This window comes from Bufo gargarizans, chromosome 6, assembly GCF_014858855.1.
Source record: "Bufo gargarizans isolate SCDJY-AF-19 chromosome 6, ASM1485885v1, whole genome shotgun sequence".
NCBI lineage: Eukaryota > Metazoa > Chordata > Amphibia > Anura > Bufonidae > Bufo > Bufo gargarizans.
The window spans coordinates 21,633,419-21,660,382 of record NC_058085.1 but is presented as its reverse complement, the minus strand read 5'-3'; the positions used below and the strand labels follow the sequence as shown (position 1 = coordinate 21,660,382).

Below are 26,964 nucleotides of genomic sequence, written 5' to 3'. Positions count from 1 at the left end.
AGGCGCCCGGTAAAATGTATTAGGGACTCGTCTACGCAGATGTTTTGCTCTGGGGTATACAAATCTGCAAATTTCTGGTTGAAATGGTCTATGAGGGGCTGAATTTTGTGGAGCCGGTCAAAAGCTGGGTGGCCTCTGGGACGGGAGGTGGTGTTGTCGCTAAAGTGCAGGAAACGCAGGATGGTCTCAAATCGTGTCCTGGACATAGCAGCAGAGAACATGGGCATGTGATGAATTGGGTTCGTGGACCAATATGACCGCAATTCATGCTTTTTAGTTAGACCCATGTTGAGGAGAAGGCCCAAAAAAAAATTAATTTCGGAAACTTGGACTGGTTTCCACCGGAAAGGCTGGGCATGAAAGCTTCCCGGGTTGGCGGTTATAAATTGTGTGGCATACCGATTTGTTTCTGCCACAACTAAGTCTAAGAGCTCCGCAGTCAAGAACAGCTAAAAAAATCCCAGGGCCGAACCGATCTGAGCTGTCTCAACCCGAACTCCAGACTGGGCGGTGAAAGGGGGAACTACAGGTGCGGCTGAAGTTGGGGACTGCCAATCATGGTTTGCCAGCACCTCAGGGATTCTAGGGGCTCTACGGGCACGTCTTTGCGGTGGCTGCGACGGGGTCACTACTGCACGTGCCACCGTACCAGCTTCAACTGCCCTTCTGGTGCTCGCTACTTCACCATGTTCTACGGCAGTGCTGGTACTAGGTCCAGGAAGGGCTGCGCTGCTGGTGTATGCCTCACCACGTAATCCGACAGCACCAGCCCCACTCTGCTGCTTTTGAAGCGGATCCTGCGCAACCTGCGGTCTAGCGACACGGGGTCGGGTACGCCTGGTGCTATCAGGGACCTCAGCCTCCTCGTCCGAACTTTGGGTCAGAGAGCCACTGCTTTCTACAGGTTCATATTCTGACCCGCTAGATTCATCAGATGAGGGTTCCCATTCCTCATCCGACTGGGTCAAAAGCCTGTAGGCCTCTTCAGAAGAATACCCCCTGTTTGACATTTGGGCAACTAAATTTAGGGGTATTCCCTAAGACTACCCAAGAAAAAAAACACTGGTGGGGCGGGCGTGGGCGAACGCACGTGTGGGCGACCGATCACACTGCGTTTTGGGTGGAGGGCGAACTAAAGTGACACTAATACTATTATAGATCTGACCATGATCAGTTTTGATCACTTCCAGATACTATAAAAGTCCAAATGCTGATTAGCGATACGCTAATCGGCGAATAAGGGACTGCGGTGCGGTGGGCTGGGCGCTAACTGATCCCTAAACTACCGAACCATGGGGCCTAAACTATCCTAAAACCTAACAGTCAATATCAGTGAAAAAAGAAAGTGACTGTTTGCACTGATCACTTTTTTTCTTTCACTAGTGATTGACAGGGGTGAACAAAGGAGTGATCAAAGGGTTAATTGGGGTGCGGGGGGGTGATCTGGGGCTAAAGTGTAGTGTTTGGTGTACTCACTGTAAAGCCTGCTCCTCTGCTGGATCCAACCGACGAAAAGGACCAGCAGAGGAGCAGGGCAGCCATATAACAGATCATATTTACTAATATGATCTGCTATGTGGCTTCTGATTGGATTTTTTAAAAATCAGCAACCTGCCAGCCGCGATCATTGGCTGGCAGGTTGCTGACGAAATACTCCTTTAACTTTTGCCGGCCCGCGATGTGCATGCGCGGGCCGGCTGTGACCGAAATCTCGCGTCTCGCGAGATGACGCACGGATGCGTCCAGGAGGAATGAATCAACCACCTTCCGGACGCATCCGTGCGTTAGGCGGTCTGGAGGTGGTTAAAGAAGATTTTTTGAAATTGAATTCCCTGTCACCTATGCAGAGCAGGGGTTTGTGAACGGCAAAATTGGTCAAATGTCACCTAAAAATGTAACGGACAAATTGGTGAAATGTTTTTACCTGTCTACTAGGTACAGCCGGGGTATATCACACTTAAAAATTGGTGAATTTCACCCAAAAATTTAACAGACAAATTAGTGAAATGACATTTACAAAAAAAAAAATACGTACAAATAAAAAAAAAGTGTACTTGATTTATGAGGTGGAGGTCCATATGGAGTAGGAGTTTGAGTAGGCAATGGACATAGCGGTGTAGGTGTAAGCGTCAGTGGAAGTGGACAAGGTAGCCAACACAGTTTTTTTTTTTTTTTCTTAGGGTACACTCCAAAAGAGTGTGAAATATACAACAAATAGCAATTGCGCTATAGTATAACAATGGCTGGTTAAGGCCGGTATACATGTCTATTCTGCACAAGGTATGGACAAGTCCTGTGGGATCCATGCCTGGTTCATTTTAATGAACGTGAGCTTGTCCACATTGGCTGTGGACAGGCGGCTGCGCTTGTCTGTGATAACGCCCCTGCCGTGCTAAACACACGTTCAGACAATACACTGGCTGCAGGGCAGGCCAGCACCTCCAAGGCGTAAAGGGCAAGCTCAGGCCATGTGCCCACTTTGGAGACCCAGAAGTTGAATGGGGCATACTCATCATTCAGTACATGTAGGCGTGTGCACACATACTGCTCCACCATGTTGCCTCCTGCTAAGACGTTCAATATCAGCTGGTGGTGCTGGTTGTTGTGGCGTGCTGAAAAAGCTTTTCCACATTTCAGCCATGCTAACACTGCTTCCTGAGGTGCTGGTGGTGCCCAAGCTGCGTTGACGACCTCTTCCTCCTCCTCTGCCTTCGCCTTGTGCTTCCACTGTGCCCCCGCTGTCAGGTGGGAATGCCACCAGCAGCGCGTCTACCAGCGTGCGCTTGTACTCGCGCATCTTACGATCACGCTCCAGTGACGGAATTAAGGACCGTACGTTGTCCTTGTAGCGGGGATTCAGCAGCGTGGCCACCCAGTAATCAGCACAATTTCGAATGTGGGCAACTCGGCGGTCGTTGCGGAGACACTGCAGCATGTAATCGCTCATGTGTGCCAGGCTGCCCAGAGGCAACGAAAAGCTGTTCTCTGTGGGAGGTGTATCATCTGTGTCCTCTGTATCCCCTCAGCCACGCACCAGTGATGGCCATGAACTGGTTTAGGTGCCACCCTGCTGTGAACGCGGTTCCTCCTCCTCCATCTCCTCATCCTCCAGAACTGTGCCCTGGCTGGAAAATTGTGTACCTGGCGTTTGTGGGTGCAGGAACCCACCCTCGGAGCCACTTGTGAATGACTGTCCGGAAACCCTATGAAATTATCCCTCTTCCTCCTCCTGTGCCACATACTATCCAACTTCTATGCCTGGAAGAGGAACGCTGAGAACGGCGTTATCGGCACTGGCCATGTTGGTGGAATACTCGAAACAGCGCAACAAGGAACACAGGTCTCGCATGGAGGCCCAGTCATTGGTGGTGAAGTGGTGCTGTTCCGCAGAGCGACTCACCCGTGCGTGCTGCAGCTGATACTCCACTATCGCCTGCTGCTCGCACTGTCTGGCCAGCATGTGCAGGGTGGAGTTCCACCTTGTGGGCACGTCGCATATGAGGCGCTCACTTTATGCAGCAGCTCTGACATATCGGGGTAATTTTTAAGGAACCTCTGCACCACCAAATTCAGCACATGCGCCAGGCAAGGGATGTGCATCAAGCCGGCTAGTCCCAGAGCTTCTACGAGATTTCGCCCATTATCGCACACAACCAGGCCGGGCTTGAGGCTCACTGGCACCAACCACTCATCGGTCTGTTGTTCAAGGCCCGTCCACAGCTCCTGCGCGGTGTGGGGTTCGTCCCCCAAACAGATAAGTTTCAAAACTGCCTGCTGTCTTTTACCCCTGGCTGTGCTGAAGTTGGTGGTGAAGGTGTTACGCTGACCGGACGAGGAGCCGGTAGAGGATGAGGAAGCGGAGTAGGAGGAGGAAGCAACAGGAGGCAAACAGAGGCGCCCTACAATCCTCGGTGGTGGAAGGATATGCGCCAAACTGCTATCCCCCTCAGGCCCAGCCGCCACTGCATTTACCCACTGTGCTGTTAGGGAGATATAACGTCCCTGACTGGTCCACGTATCCATAGTTAGGTGTACCTTGCCACAAATGGCGTTGCGCAGTGCACACCTTATTTTGTTCCCGACTTGGTTGTGCAGGGAAGGGATGGCTCGTCTGGAAAATTTGTGGCGGCTGGGCACGACGTACTGTGTGACAGCCACCGCCATAAGGCTTTTAAAACTCTCCGTCTCCACCAGACGGAATTACAGCATTTCAAAAGACAGTAATTTTGAAATGCTAGCATTCAGGGCCAGGGATCACGGGTGGGTAGGGGGGTACTTCCTCTTCAGCTCCAGTGTTTGGGAGATGGAGAGCTGAACGCTTCTGTGGGACATTGTGGAGATGCTTGGTGACCTAGGTGGTGGTGTTGCTGGCACATCCTCTGTTGGGTGGCAGGTGGCACTGTCACTCCAGAGGTGGATGAAGAGGCCGAGACTTCAGCAGAAGAGGAGCCAGAGACCTTTCTTTGTTTTTAAGGTGTCTACTCCACTGCAGCTCGTGCTTTGCAGTTAGATGCCTGGTCATGCAGATTGTGCTCAGGTTGAGAACATTTATGCCTCGCTTCAGGCTCTGATTGCACAGCATGCAAACCACTCGTGTCTTTTTGTCTGAAGAACTGCCACGCCAGGGAACTCCTTGAATCTGGCTTTGGTGTGCTCGGTCCCTTGCTGCGGTGGACAGTAGAAGGTGTACTGTCTAGGGGGTGGCTGCTCTGCTTTTGCACCCTGCTCCCTCTTCTGCTGTGCTAGTGGGCTCTATGCGACCACTGCCTCTTCCTCCGAACTACACAGGTCACTTGCATGACCTTGATTCCATGTGGGGTCATGGACCTTATCGTCCTCCACATCATCTTCCACCCAGTCTTCACCCCTGCCCTCCTTGTCGGTCTGCACACTTTCAAAAGCCACAGCAGTTGGCACCTGTGTTTCGTCATCATCCGAGACATGCTACGGTGGTCCTCCCATGTACTCATCTTGAAACATAAGTGGTTGGGAATCAGTGCACTCAATCTCTTCCACTTCTAGCAGAGTTATCAAAACGCATAAGAGACTGCTGCATGACTTGGGGCTCAGACTGCTTGGCTGATTTGCATGGGGGTGAGGTGAAAGACTGATGGACATCGGCTGCAGGTGCCAACTCTGATCTTTCAGCAGGAGACTGGGTAGTGGACAATGTAAAGGAACTGGAGGCACTGCCAGCAACCCAATCTAGTATCCACATTAGAGCCACATTAGGCCCGACCAAATAACGCTGAAGGTTCCGTTGCCTACTCGCACCTGAGAAAGGTGTTTCACTTGTGCGTGTAGCTGGCACAGATCGACCATGTCCTCTCCCTGCAACAGGAGTTCCACCAGCAGCACCACGACCGGGGCCACGTCCCTTATTCAACGCTCTCCTCATATTTAGTAGAACAGCAGTATCTAAAGCGTGTATCTCACAATGACAAATGCTGCAAGGGCTGTAAAATGTATTATTTTGCCCAAAATGGGTGAATTTCACACTGACAGATGCAGACAAGGTTGCAAATTAAGTATTTTGCCCAAAATGGGTGTTTTTTTTTAAATAACTGAATAGCACAGCAGTGTCTAAAGCGTGTATCTCACAATGACAGATTGTATTGGTCACGTACACACTCACACACACACACACACAGGGGGGAGGATAGTAACCACTGCACTCCACCCTCACCCCTGGCCCTGTCTACTTGCCTCACGAGTCCTGATGACAGGGCACAACTGGACGGCAGTCACTAACTTAGGATACGTGCGGGAAGGACAGACAAGACAAATAACGGATAGTGAACGTACCGGGTCAAAACCAAGAGGACAACACAGTACAGAGGGAAAAGCAAAGAAAGGTCAGGAGAAGCTGGGGTCATAAATACCAGGAGAGTCGAGAAGTACCAGAGGAGTCCGCAAAGAATAGTCAGGTGGAAGCCGAGGTCAAACTACCAGGAGGGATGTGCAGTACAGGAGGAGCAGGCAAAGGATCGTCGGGGAACAGGATCAGGTAAGTATACAGGTATCCAACAAATGCCAGAAACCTAAATTAACAGGCAACCTGTGGCCAGCAGGCTGCCTGTATTTATAGTGGGGAGTGAGGGTCATGTGACATGGCCAGCGTCACATGACCGACAGACCGACCAGTCGAGCACAGAGTGGTCAGCTCGGCGCTCAAGGCAGACCTAGGAGCAGGGAGCCTCCCAGCTAGCAAAGCCGCCCTGGGAACAAGGTCAAACACAGATCCTTGCTCCCAAAGCTAAGCAGTAGGTTTGCGGCTGATGGGAGACAGAGTGCGCCTTCTGCACCCCGTTACACAGATGCTGCAAGGGCTGTAAAATTTATTATTTTGCCCAAAAAGGGTGTTTTTTTTTAATAACAGAATATGACAGCAGTGTATAACGCTTGAATTTCACACTGACAGATGCAGCAAGGGCTGTAAAATTTATTATTTTGCCCAAAAAGGGTGTTTTTAAAACCCACAACATTATTGAAGTATTTAAAGTTTGTTTTTAGCAATCACAGATGCAACAAAGGCTGCAATATTAAGTACTTTGCCCAAAATGGGTGTTTTTTTAATAACCGAATATGACAGCAGTATATGCCGTATTTTTCACCCTAAAGGACGCACAGGCCCATAAGACGCACCTAGGTTTTTGAGGAGGAAAATAAGAAGAAAAAAATGTTTTAACCAAAAGGTGTGCTTTTGGTGGGTTTGAACTAATGGCGGTCTGTGCATGACACTATTATGGGGGATCTGTGGATGATGCACTGTTATGGGGTTGGGGATTTGTGGATGGCACTGTTATGGAGGGGGTCTGTGGATGGCATTATGATGGTGGGGGGATCTGTGGATGGCATTATGATGGTGGGTGGGATCTGTGGATGGCATTATGATGGGGGGGATCTGTGGATGGCACTGTTATATGTGTCATCCACAGATCCCCCCATAACAGTCCCATCCACACATCCCCCCCATCATAATGCCATCCACAGACCACCCCCCATCATTATCCCATCCACAGATTCCTAGGGAGTGGCTGGATAAGGCTACTTTCACACTAGCGTTCGATCGGATCCGTTCTGAACGGATCCGATCATATTAATGCAGACGGAGGCTCCGTTCAGTACGGATCCGTCTGCATTAATAACTTAGAAAAAATTCTAAGTGTGAAAGTAGCCTGAGCGGATCCGTTCAGACTTTCAATGTAAAGTCAATGGGGGACGGATCCGCTTGAAGATTGAGCCATATGGTGACATCTTCAAGCGGATCCGTTCCCATTGACTTACATTGTAAGTCTGAACGGATCCGCTCGCCTCCGCACGGCCAGGCGGACAGCTGAACGCTGCAAGCAGCGTTCAGCTGTCCGCCTGTCCGTGCGGAGGTGAGCGGAGCGGAGGCTGAACACCGCCAGACTGATGCAGTCTGAGCGGATCCGCTCCATTCAGACTGCATCAGGGCTGGACGGAGGCGTTCGGGTCCGCTCGTGAGCTCCTTCAAACGGATCAATGACAGGGGGGTGATCTGGGAGTCTATATGGGGTGATCATCCCCCTGTCATTGATCACCCCCCTGTAAGGCTCCATTCAGACTTCCGTATGTGTTTTGCGGATCCGATCCATGGATCCGTAAAACACATACGGACGTCTGAATGGAGCCTTACAGGGGGGTGATCAGGGAGTGTATATGGGGTGATCACCCCCCTGTCATTGATCACCCCCCTGTAAGGCTCCATTCAGACGTCCGTATGTGTTTTGCAGATCCGATCCATGGATCCGTGGATCCGTAAGACACATACGGACGTCTGAATGGAGCCTTACAGGGGGGTGATCAATGACAGGGGGTGATCAGGGATTCTATATGGGGTGATCACCCCCCTGTAATTGATCACCCCCCTGTAAGGCTCCATTCAGACGTCCGTATGTGTTTTACAGATCCGATCTGTAAAACACATACGGACGTCTGAATGGAGCCTGGCAGAGGGGTTATCAATGACAGGAGGTGATCAGGGAGTCTATATGGGGTGATCAGGGGTTAATAAGTGACGGGGAGGGTGTAGTGTAGTGTGGTGCTTGGTGCTACTTTACTGAGCTGCCTGTGTCCTCTGGTGGTCGATCCAAGCAAAAGGGACCACCAGAAGACCAGGTAGCAGGTATATTAGACGCTGTTATCAAAACAGCGTCTAATATACCTGTTAGGGGTTAAAAAAATTGCATCTACAGCCTGCCAGCGAACGATCGACGATGGCAGGCTGTAGATCCACTCTCTTACCTTCCGATCCTGTGAAGTCTCGCATTCACAGGAAGTCTCGCGTCTCGCGAGATGACGCATAGATGCGTCACTCTGCCTGGGACAGCCGTCTCCGGACCGGGATCCTGCGTTAGGCGGTCCAGAGGCGGTTAATCATCATATCTAAACTGAATAATGATGCGCTCCCTCTGTGTACCTTACTTAACGGTTCGCATGTCACACTCCTGTAGTAAGCGCTAGCAGGCAGGGCGGGCGGCCGTAACTCACGGAGGTCACGTGCCTGCTCCGCCAACTTTATGAATGAAGTAGGCAGAGCAGGCTCTCCCCGCCTACTACAGCCCCTCCTCCCGCCTCACTAATACATTGCAGACTGTGATGTAAATTGCCAGCATTCGCCCCATAAGATGCAGGGGCACTTTTCCTCCACTGTTGGGGGGGGGAAGGAAAGTGCGTCTTATGGGGCGAAAAATACGGTAACGCTTGAATTACACATGTAAAGATGCAACAAGCACTGTAAAATGTATTATTTTGCCCAAAAAGGTTGTTTTTATAATAACCGAATAGCACAGCAGTATATAACGCTTGAATTTCACACTGACAGATGCAGACAAGGCTGTAAATTAAGTATTTTGCCCAAAATGGGTGTGTTATAATAACTGAATAGCACAGCAGTATCTAAAGCGTGTATCTCACACTGACAGATGCAACAAGGGCTGTAAAATTGAGTATTTTGCCCAAAAAGGGTGTGTTTTAATAACTGAATAGCACAGCAGTATCTAAAGCGTGTATCTCACAATGACAGCTGCTGTAAAATGTATTATTTTGCCCAAAAAGTGTTTTTTTTAAACAGAATATGACAGCAGTATATAGCGCTTGAATTTCACACTGAAAGATGCAACAAGGGCTGTAAAATTTAGTATTTTGCCCAAAAAGGGTGTTTTTTAAAACCCAGAAAATTATTTAAGTATTTCAAGCTTGTTTTTAACAATCGCAGATGCTCCAAGGGCTGTAAAATGTATTATGTTGCCCAAAATTAGTGAGGGGGGTGGGGGGGTTATAACAGAATAGCACAGCAGTATATAACACTTGAATTTCACACTGACAGATGCAGCAAGGGCTGTAAAATTGAGTATTTTGCCCAAAAAGGGTGGTTTTTTTTTAAATCCAGAAAATTATTGCTGTATTTCTAGCTTAAATTGCATACTGACTAATGCAACAGAGGCCCCAGATGGAGGGTATTGCCAAAAATAGGTGTTTTTTAAAACCCAGAAAATTATTGAAGTATCTCAAGCTTGTTTTTAACAATCACAGATGCAGGAAAGGCTACAATATTACAGGGAGTGCAGAATTATTAGGCAAATGAGTATTTTTACCACATCATCCTCTTTATGCATGTTGTCTTACTCCAAGCTGTATAGGCTCGAAAGCCTACTACCAATTAAGCATATTAGGTGATGTGCATCTCTGTAATGAGAAGGGGTGTGGTCTAATGACATCAACACCCTATATCAGGTGTGCATAATTATTAGGCAACTTCCTTTCCTTTGGCAAAATGGTTCAAAAGAAGGACTTGACAGGCTCAGAAAAGTCAAAAATAGTGAGATATCTTGCAGAGGGATGCAGCACTCTTAAAATTGCAAAGCTTCTGAAGCGTGATCATCGAACAATCAAGCGTTTCATTCAAAATAGTCAACAGGGTCGCAAGAAGCGTGTGGAAAAACCAAGGCACAAAATAACTGCCCATGAACTGAGAAAAGTCAAGCGTGCAGCTGCCAAGATGCCACTTGCCACCAGTTTGGCCATATTTCAGAGCTGCAACATCACTGGAGTGCCCAAAAGCACAAGGTGTGCAATACTCAGAGACATGGCCAAGGTAAGAAAGGCTGAAAGACGACCACCACTGAACAAGACACACAAGCTGAAACGTCAAGACTGGGCCAAGAAATATCTCAAGACTGATTTTTCTAAGGTTTTATGGACTGATGAAATGAGAGTGAGTCTTGAGGGGCCAGATGGATGGGCCCGTGGCTGGATTGGTAAAGGGCAGAGAGCTCCAGTCCGACTCAGACGCCAGCAAGGTGGAGGTGGAGTACTGGTTTGGGCTGGTATCATCAAAGATGAGCTTGTGGGGCCTTTTCGGGTTGAGGATGGAGTCAAGCTCAACTCCCAGTCCTACTGCCAGTTTCTGGAAGACACCTTCTTCAAGCAGTGGTACAGGAAGAAGTCTGCATCCTTCAAGAAAAACATGATTTTCATGCAGGACAATGCTCCATCACACGCGTCCAAGTACTCCACAGCGTGGCTGGCAAGAAAGGGTATAAAAGAAGAAAATCTAATGACATGGCCTCCTTGTTCACCTGATCTGAACCCCATTGAGAACCTGTGGTCCATCATTAAATGTGAGATTTACAAGGAGGGAAAACAGTACACCTCTCTGAACAGTGTCTGGGAGGCTGTGGTTGCTGCTGCACGCAATGTTGATGGCGAACAGATCAAAACACTGACAAAATCCATGGATGGCAGGCTTTTGAGTGTCCTTGCAAAGAAAGGTGGCTATATTGGTCACGGATTTGTTTTTGTTTTGTTTTTGAATGTCAGAAATGTATATTTGTGAATGTTGAGATGTTATATTGGTTTCACTGGTAAAAATAAATAATTAAAATGGGTATATATTTGTTTTTTGTTAAGTTGCCTAATAATTATGCACAGTAATAGTCACCTGCACACACAGATATCCCCCTAAAATAGCTAAAACTAAAAACAAACTAAAAACTACTTCCAAAAATATTCAGCTTTGATATTAATGAGTTTTTTGGGTTCATTGAGAAAATGGTTGTTGTTCAATAATAAAATGAATCCTCAAAAATACAACTTGCCTAATAATTCTGCACTCCCTGTAAGTACTTTGCCCAAAATGGGTGTTTTTTTAATAACAGAATATGACAGCAATATGTAACGCTTGAATTTCACACTGACAGATGCAGAAAGGGCTGTAAAATGTAGTATTTTGCCCAAAAAGGGTGTTTTTTAAGACCCAGAAAATTATTGCTGTATTTATAGCTTAAATTGCACACTGACTAATGCTGCAAAGGCCACAGTTGTAGGGTCTTACCACATTTTTTTTTTAAACCCAGAATGTAATTGCAGTATTTCAAGCTTCTATTTGACGGTCACAAATGCACATATGCAGTGCTAGTGCACTGAGCTTGCATAAATGGCCACCACCGCCGCTCACCTAGCTGACAGATAAGTTATTTTTCTGGGTCACTGGGATCAGGGCAGGGTAAAAAGATTGTGCACTGCACCCACAAAACAAAATCTAGGTAGATCGCTGAGTTAACAATCACTTCTGATTAAAGATTCTGTCCTATTCTCTCCCTCACAGCAGCAGCATCCTATCTCTACACTAATCAGAGCAGAGTGATGTGCAGCGCTTCGTGACTCCAGCTTATTAGTAGGCATGGCTGTGATGGCTCCTAAGGGCACACAAGTTAAACGCTTGTTGATTGACTGCTCTGCAGCCTTTCAAAAAGTGTCATTAACTCACCGAACCCGAACTTTTACTGAAATGTTCGGGTCCGGGGTCCAAAAATACAAAAGTTCGGTACGAACCCAAACTTGACAGTTCGGGTTTGCTCAACCCTAACTTCAATCAATTTTTTCCAGTGACAAAGCAAGGGTTAACCGGCAAACAAAACTTAATATTTATTACCCTGAATCTGCGGTTTACAGAAACACCCCATATGTAGTCGTAAACTGCTGTACGGGCACACGGCAGGGCGCAGAAGGAAAGGACCGCCATATGGTTTTTGAAAGGCAGATTTAGCTGAACTGGTTTTTAGACAACATGTCCCATTTGAAGCCCCCCTGATGCACTCTTACAATAGAAACTTCCAAAAAGTGACCCGATTTTGGAAACTAGGGGATAAGGTGCCAGTTTTATTGGTACTATTTAGGGGTACATATGATTTTTTATGGTAGCCAAAGGTAGCCCAAAAATTGATGTTCTGGCACCGTTTTTTGTTTTTTTGCAACGTTTGTCTGACAGGTTAGATCATGTGCTATTTTTATAGAGCAGGTTCTTACGGATGCAATGATATCAAATATGTTTACTTTCTATTTTTGTTTGTTTCAGTTTTACATCATTTTTTTTCAAAAATGCTTTATTATGTTTTTGTGTCACCATTTTCTGAACACCCTATTTTTTTTTATTTTTCTGCTGATCATCTTGTGCAGGAGCCCGTTTTTTGCAGGAAGAGTTGAAGTTTTTATTGGTACCATTTTTAGGTACATATGATTTTTTGATCATTTATTATTACACTTTATGGGACAAGGTGACCAAAAAATTGGTTGTTTTGGTGCAGTTTTTATTTATTTTTACAGCATTCACCTGAGGGATTAGGTCATGTGATTTTCTTATAGAGCAGATCGTTACGGATGTGGCAATACCTAATTTTTCAACTTTTTCTTATTTATTTAAGTTTTATACAATAATAGCATTTATGAAACCGAAATTATGTTTTAGTGTCTCCATAGTCTGAGAGCCATAGCTTTTTTTTTTTTTTTTTTGTCCGATTGCCTTAGGTAGGCTCTCATTTTTTGCGGGATGAGGTGATGGTTTGATTGGTACTATTTTTTTTTTTGCCAAATATATATATTTTTTTTATGGTGTTCACCTGAGGTTGCTATATTGTTATAGAGTTGGTTGTTATGGACATGACGATACCTAATATATATATATATATATATATATAATTTTTTTTATTTGTTTCACTTTAGCACAATAATAGCATTTTTGAAACAAAAAAAATGTTTTAGTGTCTCCATGTTCTGAGAGTTATATTTTTTTTATTTTTTGAGCGATTTTCTTATGTAGGGGCTCAATTTTTTGCGGGATTAGGTGACTGTTTTATTGATATAATTTTGTGGGACATACGCCTTTTTGATCGCTTGGTGTTGCACTTTTTTATGTAAGGTGACAAAAATGGCTTTTTTTACACCGTTTTTATTTATTAATTTTTATGGTGTTTATCGGACAGGGTGGACCATGTGATATATTTAGGTGATACCTAATATGTGTGGTTTTTTTTTTCATATTTTTTTAATTATAAAATAAGGGTAAAGGGACGGGTTTTTTTTAAATTAAAAACACTTTTTAAACTTTTTTTTTTCTTCACTTTATTTCGGACTTTCACTTTTGTGGGTCTGATCCCCTCTGCAATGCATTACAATACATCTGTATTGTAATACATTGCCTGTTAGTGGATTATCGTATTTTTTGCCCTATAAGACGCACCTGTCCATAAGACGAACCTGGGTTTTTGAGGACGAAAATAATAATAATAAAAAAAAAATTGAACCAAAAGGCTTTTTTGGTGGGTTTTGAACTACCGTAATGGTGGTCTGTGGATGGCACTGTTATGGGGGCATATGTGGCTGGCACTGTTATGGGGGTATATGTGGATGGCACGGTTATGGGGGATCATTGTGGGGGCATCTGTGGATGACACATATATAGCCTCTTATGTGTCATCCACAGATCCCCCATAAGAGTGTCCCTGTGTAGTGAATGGGGGACGGCATCTGTTTCTGGGCCCCACTCTCTGTAGTATACGGTAATCATATCTAACTTGTGGCTATTGTTTAAAGTATTCCAATCATCTTAAATCTAGCGCTGTACTACTTACAACTAACTTCTTGGCAGTCAGGAGGTCGGGCGGGCGCTCGTAGTGTAGCTCACTACGCTCACTGCGCCTGCACCGCCTGCTTCATTCATAAAGTGGGCAGCGCAGGCGCAGTGAGCGTAGTGTGCTACGCTACGAGCGCCTGCCCGGCCTCCTGACTGCCAAGAAGTTAGTAGTAAGTAGTACAGCGCTAGATTTAAGATGATTGGAATACTTTAAACAATAGCCACAAGTTAGATATGATTACCGTATACTACAGTGAGCAGGGCCTGGTGTAGTAGAATACAGTGACTGCACCGGGCCCCGCTGCCATTACAGAAACAGATGCCGGCCCCCAGCCCCTCCTCCCTCTCAGCATATTCACCGGACGGTCGCAGCATTCGCCCCATAAGATGCACTTTTTGGGGGGGGGGGGGGGTGCGTCTTATAGGGCAAAAATACGGTACAATGAGTCATACACTAACAGGTTGCCTAGGAAACTGGCCTGAGGCTGGATCTCCTGGGCACCCATAGAAGGCAGGTCCCGATGCCGTGCAAGGCATTGGGCAGCCTCTGCATGGCATCGGGCTGCATTCTCACACATCGGGTCCCCGCCACAACAGTGCATGGACTAGATGCGCTCCCTCACCCGACACAAACCCCTTCTATGTTGCGATTAGCGCGGACCAGGGTATCGGGGCATAGAAGGGGTTAATGCGCCTGCATCAGCTTTTACAGCGATGCCGGCAGGTACAGCAGGGGCCCGGCTTTCAGGGACTGCCGGACCCCTGCAGTGATCGGGCGTGCATCGCTTTGATGCCTGCCAGATCACCATGACGTACTATTATGTCAAAATGCGGAAAGTCACTGACTTCCATGACGTAGTAGCACGTTACATGTTGGGAAGAGGTTAAATTACAAAACACACTTGCCATTTTGCGTGTCCTGTTAAATAATCTGTGTGTACCAAACTGACTTTTCATGTATAGACCTCATAATCAAATGTCTGAGAAATGAAAGAGTGCAAAACGAAAGACCCATGCCTTGTCCTCCTAGAGTCAGAATGTATGTAGTACCAGCAGTATCAGTACCTGCCAGGAGTAGTAGTAGTTGGCCACAGTTCTCCCTGGCTCCTAATATTATTGAGGACACAGAGGATGGAATTGTGGACTGGGTGGCTCAGCGTTTAGACTACCATGAGGAGGAGATTCAGGGCGGGGGGGCACCCCATGCAGAGCTGTGTTTGTGGTGGTAGGAGTAGTGGCACCTGTAGCTGCACTGGTGGTGGTAGGGACAGTGGTAGCAGCAGTGGAACTCAAGGCAAGTATAAAGCAGGTAATCTGGAAGGGGGCTAGGAAGCCCATGATGACATATCACAGTTTTCATGGCGGGGAGGTTGAGGACTATTACAATGATTGTGTGTTGGACAGGATCTTGGAGCTAGATCAGGGTGCTGAGAAGAAGGTAACATCAGAGGAAGAGGATGGTGGCAGTGACAGCAATACAGAGTGAAGGCAACATACAGTTAGAAGCTCCCAAAACCTGCCAGGGCCAGATCTGCTTCTAGTATTGTCAGCTTGGGAACTGGTGATGCTGATGATACTGTGGTCGCAGGCTGAAAACGTGCCAGACCTAAAACAAGCTCGGCTGCAGCTCGCTCTGTGTGGAGTGTGCAAGTATCTCCTGTCTGGCAGTTCTTCTCCACGGTGCTGGAAAACAAAAGTCATGCCCTGTGCAAGATCTGCCAGATTACAATAAGCCATGGGAGTGACAGAGGTGTCTGCCACACTTTTTAGGTCAAAGCCAAGCACTGTGGATGTGCGACCCAGTTCTTTTTTCTCCCCCATATAATTGTTATTTGAATCTTTCTTCTTTATTACTGGTGTCAGCACTCCTCCCATTCGGCACAGGTGGTTTTAATCACACAGGATTGCATATAGTGGTCATTGACCTGTAGCTCCTGATAGTAATGGACATGCTGTGTTAGACAGCTGTTCACATGGTGCAGTACTGTGCGGTGGCCTTTGTTTCTGTGGTGCTGTTCTGGTGGGTTGGTGGGACCCAGTGCCATGGGTGGCATCGTCAGACAGCATGGTTGCTGCTTTGACTCCTGGGTCCCGCCGCCTACCAGGATATCGCCGCTTTGTCATCGCACCATGCTGCGCCCTTTTGTCAGAGTAGGTCCCACTCAATAGAGGCTTCCTTGACGTGGTGAGTGGGCTTATGCCTTTTGATCAAAATGTACACTAATGCCTCTTGTACAGCATGCAATACGGGGGGCTGTACACTTTTTAGGTCAAAGCCAAGCACTGTGGATGTGCGACCCAGTTCTTTTTTCTCCCCCATATAAATATCTGCCAGCTACCACAACAAGAGATTCCTCCTTCTCCCGGTCTCCTTTGTGGAAGCCAGGTGGCATCCACGTGCAAAACTGTGTCCAAGTCACCATCAGTTACTGCTTCTCCTGCTCAGACTATGCCTCCTCATATTCTGTCCCACCATCAGCCATCAATAATGGAATTTTCGGCCAAAAAACAACTCTGCTTGCACAAGTTGCTGGTGGTGCAGTTTCTGTGGTACAACTTTGTAGATTCTGTTACCTTTTAGGGGGCTAATGGCATGTGCTCAGCCTCACTAAAGGCTTTGTACTCTCAAGTGGTGGTAAATGTAGGCCACTCCTTGCAATTCTAGCTGTGCAGCAAGGTACACACCATGGACACCTCGAGCAACGGTTACGGACTGGAACAGTTCATGCCTTTCACAGCTCATTAGATCAATGTTTTTTGCAGCGAGGCAGCACTGTAGCAAGAAGGCCAGGTCCTATTGACACCTGCACGTTTGTTCTGACACCAGGCACTTATCGGGCTCCTCCATGGATATCCTCCTGTCCCAAACAGAAGCAGGGCAGAACATCGTTCCCACTCCCCCTTCTTCCTATCATCTGAAGCATTGCCATGCTGTTTTAGAGCTGATCTCCCTGGGTGATAGTAGCCACATAGCTAAATACTTTCTAAAGTGCATCAAGCAGCAAACAACCGCGCTGGCTGTCTCCTCAGCTAACTCCAACTGGGCAAGGTGGTCAGAGACAACTGGAGGAACATTGTGGCTGCTTTGTGTTTGGGAGAAATAACACATGCTCCCTGAATGATGCATGCGATAAATCTAGTTGTGCAGCGTTTGTTAAAAATAAGTACAGTGGCTTTTGGAAGGTACTAATAATAGTAATAATAATCATATAATATAATCGTAATCAGTTCTTACCTCTCCTGTCCTTATACTATAAACAGTGATAAGCAGGGTGTTCTAGTGGTGATAGATAATCAGTTCTCACCTCTCCTGTGTTCTCCCCTGTCCCTTATACTAGGTACAGTATCTTCATGCCTGCAGTCATCCCAAAACTTCTAGACAGAACAGGAAGACATCATTAAAGGGTTTGTTCAGAAATAAGTAACTTTTCACACGTGCCCGCAGCCTCTACTATGGAAAGAGTCATACGTACCTGCTACCCTTAGCTCTGGTTATGTGTGCCAGCTCCTGTGTGTCCATCTTCCAGTAAATGTTGTTTGCTCCCTCGCCGACACAGGCATGGTCACCTGCTTTACTGCAGCCAATGACTGGCTTTAGTGGTGATGTGTTTCTTGTGGACATGTTACCCCTGAATCCAGTCATTGGCTGCAGCAGAGCAGATGATTATGCCCATTCCGAGGAGGTAAATAAGCCATGGACCGAAAGAACTTTGGCTTACCGGCTTCACAGTCCTGGGGCGACCAGCAAGGGCAACAAGTGCACAAACAATGTAATGTTAGGGATGGAATATAAGAACTACTCTCCCTGCATTGCAAACTGGTTGGAATAATGAAGCAATCAGATTGGATTTATACAGGAGACCTGCAGATATTTGGGTCAGATAACTCCTGCTGTCCGGTCATTTTTGGTCATCATTCTAATTACTGATCTTTTCAGGTCATATAAAACCTTCCACACGACTTCTCCAACCGTCTGATGACTTCTACAATATTTCTTTCACAGCTTGTGGATCCGAGTGAAGATCTGAACAATATTAATCCTACAGAGACACATGTGAGGGGTGATGAGCAGAGTACAGAGGACCTTCCTACAGATAACCGCCCAGGTGAGTAGTGACCACTAAGTAAAGCAGAGAGGTCTCTAAGATTCTGCTTTTACAAATTGCTATATTGTGCAATGTTGGAATAACGATATTACATTTATTATTGATGAGTATATATGAAAATATAAATGAACAAACATAAATATCACATACGGAGAGACTTGTACGCAATAACAATTACTAATAATTACTAATGGTAATAAAGTTACTCCCAAGACCATTGGGAGACGCCATATGGAGTAGGAACACTAGATGTCTGTAGGAGTTCCTACCTTTAGATGGACACCCTCATCTTAGGGTGCCATCCTACTCGGAAGTGTGACCATACACTCCATCTGAGTGCTTTCGTCTGGGACCAACCAATTTCCCCGATAGAAGAAACACTAGCCCCGTGTCCCCTGATGAATCTAGGGCTAAATATAAATAGATGAAACGCGTTGGGACACACACATCTTTTTATTTGAGCACGTCTTTATAGCTTTCTATGCAACCTTTACTATATCTAGTGCTTGGGCTTTATTGCCCTTTGTTTTTTAACTGTACCTCTACAACATAATACACACTGACTCCAAGATTAGGGCAACCTGTGCCTCCGTGACCGGTGAGCCTATCTAGTACCCCATCTCTTGATATCGGGGGGTTAGAGAGAACCTGACAGGAGTAGGATCTTATAAACATAATCCAATTTTTATTTTTATTTTTTTATTTTTTTAATCATTGATTTTTATCCACCCTGCCCACTAGCCATGTACCACCTACAAGACAATTGTCAGCCATTCTTTAGATAATTGACAACTACATTACCTTTGATATGCTAATTGTTCATTGTCCAGACAATGGCTTTGAGAGGACAAGTATAGGCTCTAATTACCAGGAACCTGCTGAGAACAGGATACCAATACAATATATGGCTTACATTATTTTCCTCAAAATTCTTAAAAATCTGTATAATCTGTATTTCTTACACGTGCATAAATAAATTCACCTACACGCCTTAACATGCTATCAATGTGGTTATTAGTGACCACCCATACGTCTTTTTTACGGTGGTCACTAAGGGAGGCCTTAGGCTGGGCCGCCGCTTTTTTACGGAAGCCCAGTCTAAGCACTGCATGGATGAGAGCCACGGCCCTGCTCTAACAGCCCAGACTGGCAGGAGTTGCAATCCGGGCTGTTTAACACTGCCGCATGTAAAGTGCTGACAGAAGGAGCGGACCCCCTCTGTCTCCCATCGGCACCCCGGTAAATGCGATCACGGAGTGCCGATGTGTGTGAAGGCTGGCTGGGGTCCCGTGTAGGCCCTAGACCAGCCTTGAGTAATGTCCAGCATGCTGCACCTCTCTGGGGAAGCCTGCTGTTCAATGTCAGAATAGCACTGACATTAAAATGCAATACACTATAGGGATAATGCATTTCATTTTAAAATCAATAAAAAAAACTGTCTGTTAAAGAATTGCTAATTTATTCTTAGTTGCCACTGAAAAAACGTAATACCAAGCGAGGGATCTTGGAAGCGGCAATGCAAAAAAATTTTTTGCTTTTTTAAAAAAAAAAAGGTGTTATGTTGCAAAAAAGTTGTAAAACGTAAAAAAAAAAACTATATATATTTGGTATCACTGTAATTGTAATGGCCCAGAGAATAAAGATATTATGTTATTTATGCCGAAAAATGAACGCCATAAAATTTATAATGTAAAAACGCAGTGGCAGTATTGCTGTTTTTCCCATCTCCCTCCCAGAAAGAGTAATAACATTTTATCAGAAAGTTGTACCCCGAAAATTGCGCCATTAAAAACTACAGCTTGTCCCACAAAAAAACAAGCCCTCATAAAGCTATATAGACAGAAAAATAAAAAAACTATAGCTCTTGGAGCGCGACAATTAAAAAAGGAAGAAAAACGCTTGGTCAGTAAGACCCAAAACAGGCTGGTCACTAAGGGGTTAAAGGGGTTGTCTCATCTGAGACAATGGAGGCAGATCACTAGGATATGTCTCCATTGTCTAATAGGTGTGGGTCCAACCACTGGGACCCAACCTATATCGAGAACAGAGTGGGCCAAAATGGTGGCTGGAGGACTCTGGTCCGGCCACCACCAAGCTCTCTCCCCATAGAAGTCAATAGGAGCGCACTGTGCATGACCGGCCACTGTTTCTATTCACTTCTATGGGCCTGAGTGAAATAGTCGAGCCAGTGCTGTGCTTGCACAGTGCATCCTCCACCACTTTTGGGCTCCGTTTAGGAGATAGGTGCAGATCCCAGTGGCGGGTCCCACACCTACCAGACAATAGGGGCATATCCTAGCGAACTGACCCCATTGTCTCAGATGAGACAATCCCTTTAATATAAATGCATAAAAATAGGAAGCTGTTATGGTGTGGGCCATGCAATTTGTTTACTTGAGAGTGACAGGACTGAGATTTGGAGAGACCTCGGTGTGCACAGTGTCCTAGCTGCAGTGATGATGTTCAGGTCACAGGATTATTCTTCGGCGCTATATGTAGTTTGTGTAATCGGGAAAGGCAGCAGGATAAGGCTACATTCACACAACAGCGAAAAATGGCACACCGCTGTTTTTAAAATGAATTGACGTCCATGGCGCTATTCATGTGGCCATTTTTTTCTAAGGCGAGTGAATAGTGGTTGTGAAAAATAGGACATGTTCTATTTGTGGCCATTTTCACTGCCATTGAACCCCATGTAAATCAATGGGACTATTTTTAATGCCCATTTAGACTTGAGTGCATCCATGTAATGGCCGTTTAAAATGGGTACACTAGTGGAAAATGGCCTTTTAGGCCCCTTTCACACGGGCGACATTTCAGCACGGGTGCGATGCGTGAGGTGAACACATTGCACCCGCACTGAATCCTGACCCATTCATTTCTATGGGGCTGTGCACATGAGCGGTGATTTTCACGCATCACTTTTGCATTGCGTGAAAATCACAGCATGCTCTATTTTGGGCGTTTTTCACGCAACGCAGGCCCCGTTGAAGTGAATGGGGCTGCGCGAAAATTGCAAGCATCCGCAAGCAAGTGGGGATGCAATGTGATTTTCACGCACCAATAAAAAAATTGATGTATGTAATCACGTTTTTTTTTTCCTAGCTGCAGTCCTGAATTAAGGAGTAGGTCTTATTTCCTCCAAGTTCCAATGAAAAATAGATAAAGTTCAGGTCCGCGCTATTCACCACACCGTAGACACGTAAACATGGAAATAAAGCATCCAAATTCGGCGTATTCTTAGCAACCTCACAGATTCCAACCTGTTGTTCCCAGTCACCAAGGCACCCTTATATAAAGATAAAATATATTGTGCAATACGCCAAGTGTATCGGAAAAAACACTTTTATTGTACTCACAAACGCAGGCTTGTATTGTATCATATCAGATACAGATAAAATACCCGACCCGGGTTTCGCCTCAGATTTTCATACACAGTTGCTAGGAGACGATCGGGATAGGGACCCGATCATTATTATTTTCCCTTATAACATGGTTATAAGGGAAAATAATAGCATTCTTAATACAGAATGCATAGTACAATAGGGCTGGAGGGGTTAAAAAAATAAATAAATTTAACTCGCCTTAATCCACTTGTTCGCGCAGCCCGGCTTTTCTTCTGTCTTCATCTTTGCTGTGCACAGGAAAAGGACCTGTGGTGACGTCACTGCGCTCATCACATGATCCATCACCATGGTAATGGATCATGTGATGAGCGCAGTGACATCACCACAGGTCCTTTTCCTCACAGATGAAGACAGAAGAGAAGCTGGGCTGCGCAAACAAGAGGATTAAGGTGAGTTAAATTTATTTAAATTTTTTTTAAACCCTCCAGCCCTATTTTACTAAGCATTCTGTTTTAAGAATGCTATTATTTTCCCTTATATCCATGTTATAAGGGAGACTAATACAGTCTACACAACACCTAACCCAAACCCGAACTTCTGTGAAGAAGTTCGGGTTTGGGTACCAAACATGTCGATTTTTCTCACACGCGTGCAAAACGCATTAAAATGTTTTGCACTTGCGCGGAAAAATCACGCATGCACCCGCATCTTTTACCACAACGCCCGTGTGAAACCAGCCTTAGGGGTTAAAATAAAAATAAATTGCCTTATCTGCTTGCATACAAAAGGCAGTTTCTCTTGGTGTTGAAGGACCTGTGCTAGCAACGTGATGACGTCACCATGCTCTCCCTGCATTATTGCTTAGGAGCGCATGGTGACATCATCCCACTGAGAGTGTAGGTCCTTTAGCACCAAACGAATGGCCGTTAAAAATGAATGCAAATTGTCCAGACGACCAATTTTTATGGCCTTTTTTTTCTCACGTGTGAATGTAGCCTTAAGAGGTCATGCAAAAAAGTCTCACCACTGAACACCAGATATTTGTCTGCTGCAGGGAAGAGCATGATGGGCTCGGTATTACTTTACCTTTATTCACAGTATAGGAGCTTCACTGATGTAAAGGGGACACTAAGGTACAGCACTATGGCAGGGGGCGCACAAAGGGGGCATAACTACTGTGTGGGGGCACTTAGGGAGCATCAGTACTGTAAAGAAGGCACTAAAGGGGAATTCCACTGTGAAAGGGACACTGAGGGGAGATAACTATTGTGTGGGGCACTAAGAGGGGATTCGTTGCCTCTTGTCCAGCGCTAGGAAATCTTTTAAATGACTGATTGGGTGGGGGTTGCAGGGAAGTTTCTCAAGGTTGGAGCCAGCTTTTTCTAGTTATGCCCCTCGGTCTACTATTAGATTGTGGTCTGTTTGGCCACCACTGTTTTAGTCAATTGATACTTGAATTTTGCGCCATGCATTGTAATTTCTGTGGATTTTATATATGGAAAAGTTATAAAATTTCAATATAATTTTAATGTTATTGATCACTAATAAAATGTGTTTTGTTCTTGGCAGATGACTGTACCAGGAACTTAGAGAAACATCTGGTATCTTCAGGTTTTGAAGTAGATGATTGTGGTATCACACAAGATACATTTGAAGAGCATGCCAAGATGCAAGATATACCCTCATCCAATCACAGCAACAATGCATCATTTGATTTTTTTAAACAGGTCCGATCTTCTGATTCATTACAGACTGTAACACAGAATAAAAGTCACAGAAGAGGTGCTAAACATCAAACATCTCATGAAAAAGAGAAGCCATTTTCATGTTCAGAATGTGGTAAATGTTTTGAGTATAAATCGGCTCTTGTTGTACATCAGAGAATTCACACAGGGGAGAAGCCATTTTCATGTTCAGAATGTGGTAAATGTTTTGAGTATAAATCGGCTCTTGTTGTGCATCAGAGAATTCACACAGGGGAGAAGCCATTTTCATGTTCAGAATGTGGGAAATGTTTTACCCAGAAATCAGATCTTGTTAAACATCAGAGAATTCACACAGGAGAGAAGCCATTTTCATGTTCAGAATGTGGTAAATGTTTTCACCTAAAATCAAATCTTGTTACACATCAGAAAACTCACACAGGGGAGAAGCAATTTTCATGTTCAGTATGTGGGAAATGTTTTAACCAGAAATCAAATCTGGTTACACATCAGAAAACGCACACAGGGGAGAAGCCATTTTCATGTTCAGATTGTGGGAAATGTTTTAACCAGAAATCAAATCTTGTTATACACCAGAGAATCCACACAGGAGAGAAGCCATTTTCATGTTCAGAATGTGGGAAATGTTTTAAGAGTAAATCAGAATTAGTTATGCATCAGAGAAATCACACAGGGGAGAAACTATTTTCATGTTCAGAATGTGGTAAATGTTTTAACAGTAAATCACATCTTGTTATACATCAGAGAATTCACACAGGAGAGAAGCCATTTTTATGTTCACAATGTGGGAAATGTTTTAACAGTAAATCACATCTTGTTATACATCAGAGAATTCACACAGGAGAGAAGGCATTTTAATGTTCACAATGTGGGAAATGTTTTAACAGTAAATCACATCTTGTTATACATCAGAGAATTCACACAGGAGAGAAGCCATTTTCATGTTTAGAATGTGGGAAATGTTAAGATGAAGTCAGAATTTGTTATAGCGTGACATCACAAAGCGCCCACACTCTGTGCACAGCCCTGCACAAATGACAGCCGAGGACCAGGAAGCGGTAAATACATAGCGTTCACTGCTTCCTGGTGCTCCGGTACTCATTAGTATACTCCAGCCAGCAGGCTTGATTAGGGTGTGCCCCCTTATGATGGCCAGTTATTTGCAGTGAAGTGGAATGACCGATAGGATGTAACATAGTAACATAGTTTATAAGACTGAGAAAAGACATTTGTCCATCTAGTTCAGCCTGTTATCCTGCAAGTTGATCCAGAGGAAGGCAAAAAACCCTGTAAGGTAGAATTAAATTTTTTCCAATTTAGAGGGAAAAAATTTGTTTCCGACTCCATCAGGCAATCAGAATAACTCCCTGGATCAACAGCCTACCTCTAGTAGCTATAGCCTGTAATATTATTACACTCCAGAAATACATCCAGGCCCCTCTTGAACTCTTTTAGTGAACTCACATCACCACCTCCTCAGGCAGAGAGTGCCATAGTCTCACTCCTCTTACCGAAAATAATCCTCTTCTATGTTTGTGTACAAACCTTCTGTCCCCTCGTCACAGTCCTAGGGATAAATAGATGATGGGAGAGATCTCTGTACTGACCGTTGCTATATTTATACATAGTTATTAGATCTGCCCTCAGTTGTCTTTTTTTCTAAAGTGAATAACCCTAATTTTGATAATCTTTCAGGGTACTGTAGTCCACCCATTGCAGTTATTACATTAGTTTCACTCCTCTGAACCTTCTTCAGCTCTGCTATAGCTGACTTGTTCACAGGAGCCCAGAAATGTACACAGTACTCCATGTGTGGTCTGAGTAGTAACTTGTAAAGTGGCAGGACTATGTTCTTATCATGGGCATCTATGCCCCTTTTGATGCAACACATTATCTAATTGCTCCTGGCAGCTGCTGCCTGACACTGGTTTCTACAGATTAGTTTGCTGTTCACTAATATTCCTAGGTCCTGTTACATGTCAGTGTTACACTAGGGTTTTTTCGGGTATCGAACTTTCGATACCCAATCAATACTTTTAGCCCGGTATCAATACGATACCGGGATTTGCCTTTTATTGATACTAGGCTGTGCTACTGCACAGCCCAGTATCAGAGAACATGCCGCGCTGCTCTCAGCACGGCCATGTTCCCTCAGCAGCATGGGGAGAAGGAAGCAGTCTCTCCCTCCCCCTATGCTGCTGCCACCAATGAGAGCGCAGAGGGGTGAAGGAGGGGAGGGGCTGTAGCCATTGCGCCACCAGTGATAACTAACATTTAATATACAACTACAGCTGGCGGCAGAAACACAATGCCAGCACCCTGCCTCTGACAGGGTGCTGCGGCAGTTAACCCCTCAGGTGCCGCACCTGAGGGGTTAACTACTGCGGATCGCAGCGCCCTGTCAGAAAAAGGGTGCCGGCAATGTGTTTCTTCTGTCGCCGGCTGTAATTGTATATTAAAAGTTCGTTATCATTGGTGGTGCAGTGCACCCTCCCCCTCCTCTCCAGTATTAAAATCATTGGTGGCAGTGGCCACAGAGTCCCCTCACCTTCTCTCATTGGTGGTGCAGTGGCAGCTGTGTAATCCTGGGGCTCTGATCGGTTACCATGGCAGCCAGGATGCTACTGAAGCCCTGGCTGCCATGGTAATCTCTCTACTGCTGTGTGCATTATACACATGGCAACAGGGAGAGTGTGAAGTCCTATCAGGGTATCGCATCGAATGGTATCGAAACCAAATCAAAATTTTGGTATCGAAACAACCCTATGTTACACAGTGTTTTGCCATTTAGTATGTACTGGTGACATGCATTATTCCTGCCCATGTGCATAACCTTATATTTGTCAGTGTTAAACCTCATCTGCGACTTCTCTGCCCAAGCTTCCAATTTTTCCAGATCCATCTGCAGCAGTATACTGTCCTCTTCCGTGTCAATTACTTTACACAGTTTAGTGTCATCTGCAAAAATGTATATTTTACTGTGCAAGCCTTCTACATGATCATTAATAAATATATTGAAGATAATAGGGCTCAATACTGACCCCTGTGGTACCCCACTAGTAATAGTGACCCAATCTGAGTGTCTACCATTAATAACCACCCTCTGTTTTCTATCACTGAGCCAGTTACTTGCCCACATGCAGACATTTTCTTCCAGTCCAAGCATTCTCATTTTATATACCAACCTTTTATGTTGTATAGTCCCAAATGCTTTGGAGAAGTCCAGATATACGACATCCATTGATTCAGCTGCTGTCAAGTCTAGAACTTACTTCCTCATAGAAACTGAGTAAATTAGTTTTACATGACTGATCCCTCATCTCTTTGAAAACCGTCAAACAGTTTACCTACGACAGATGTTACACTTACCGACCTATAGTTTCTGGGCTCTGTTTTTGGACCCTTTTTGAATATTGGCACCACATTTGCTTTGTGCCAATCTTGTGGAACACCCCCTGTCAGTATAGAGTCCTTAAATATCAGAAATAAGGGTCTGGCTATGCCATTACTTAATTCTCTTAGGATGCGGTGGTGTATGCCATCTGGTCCCAGCAATTTGTCTATTTTATGCTTGTGGTGTACTTCTTCGTGGGTCAGACAGGGCACTTTTAATGGGGAATTTACTTTTACATTCTGCATTTCATCTGACAGTTTATTTTCTTCAGTGAATACAGTGGATAGGAAATTATTTATTAGCTTGCTTTTTACGATTTATATAATTGAAGAAAATTTTAGGGTAAGTTTTACTCTATTTGGCAATGAATCTCTCTCTGTTTCTAGTTTTGCTGTTTTTATTTGTATTTACATATTCCATTTTTTTTCCTGTAGCTTTTTTATGCTTCAGCGTTACC

General features: G+C 45.1%; 1 pseudogene; it reads left to right on the top strand.

The window, feature by feature from the left end:
• Positions 1 to 26,964, top strand: part of LOC122940403 — a 277,094-nt pseudogene that overhangs the window by 5,741 nt on the left and 244,389 nt on the right.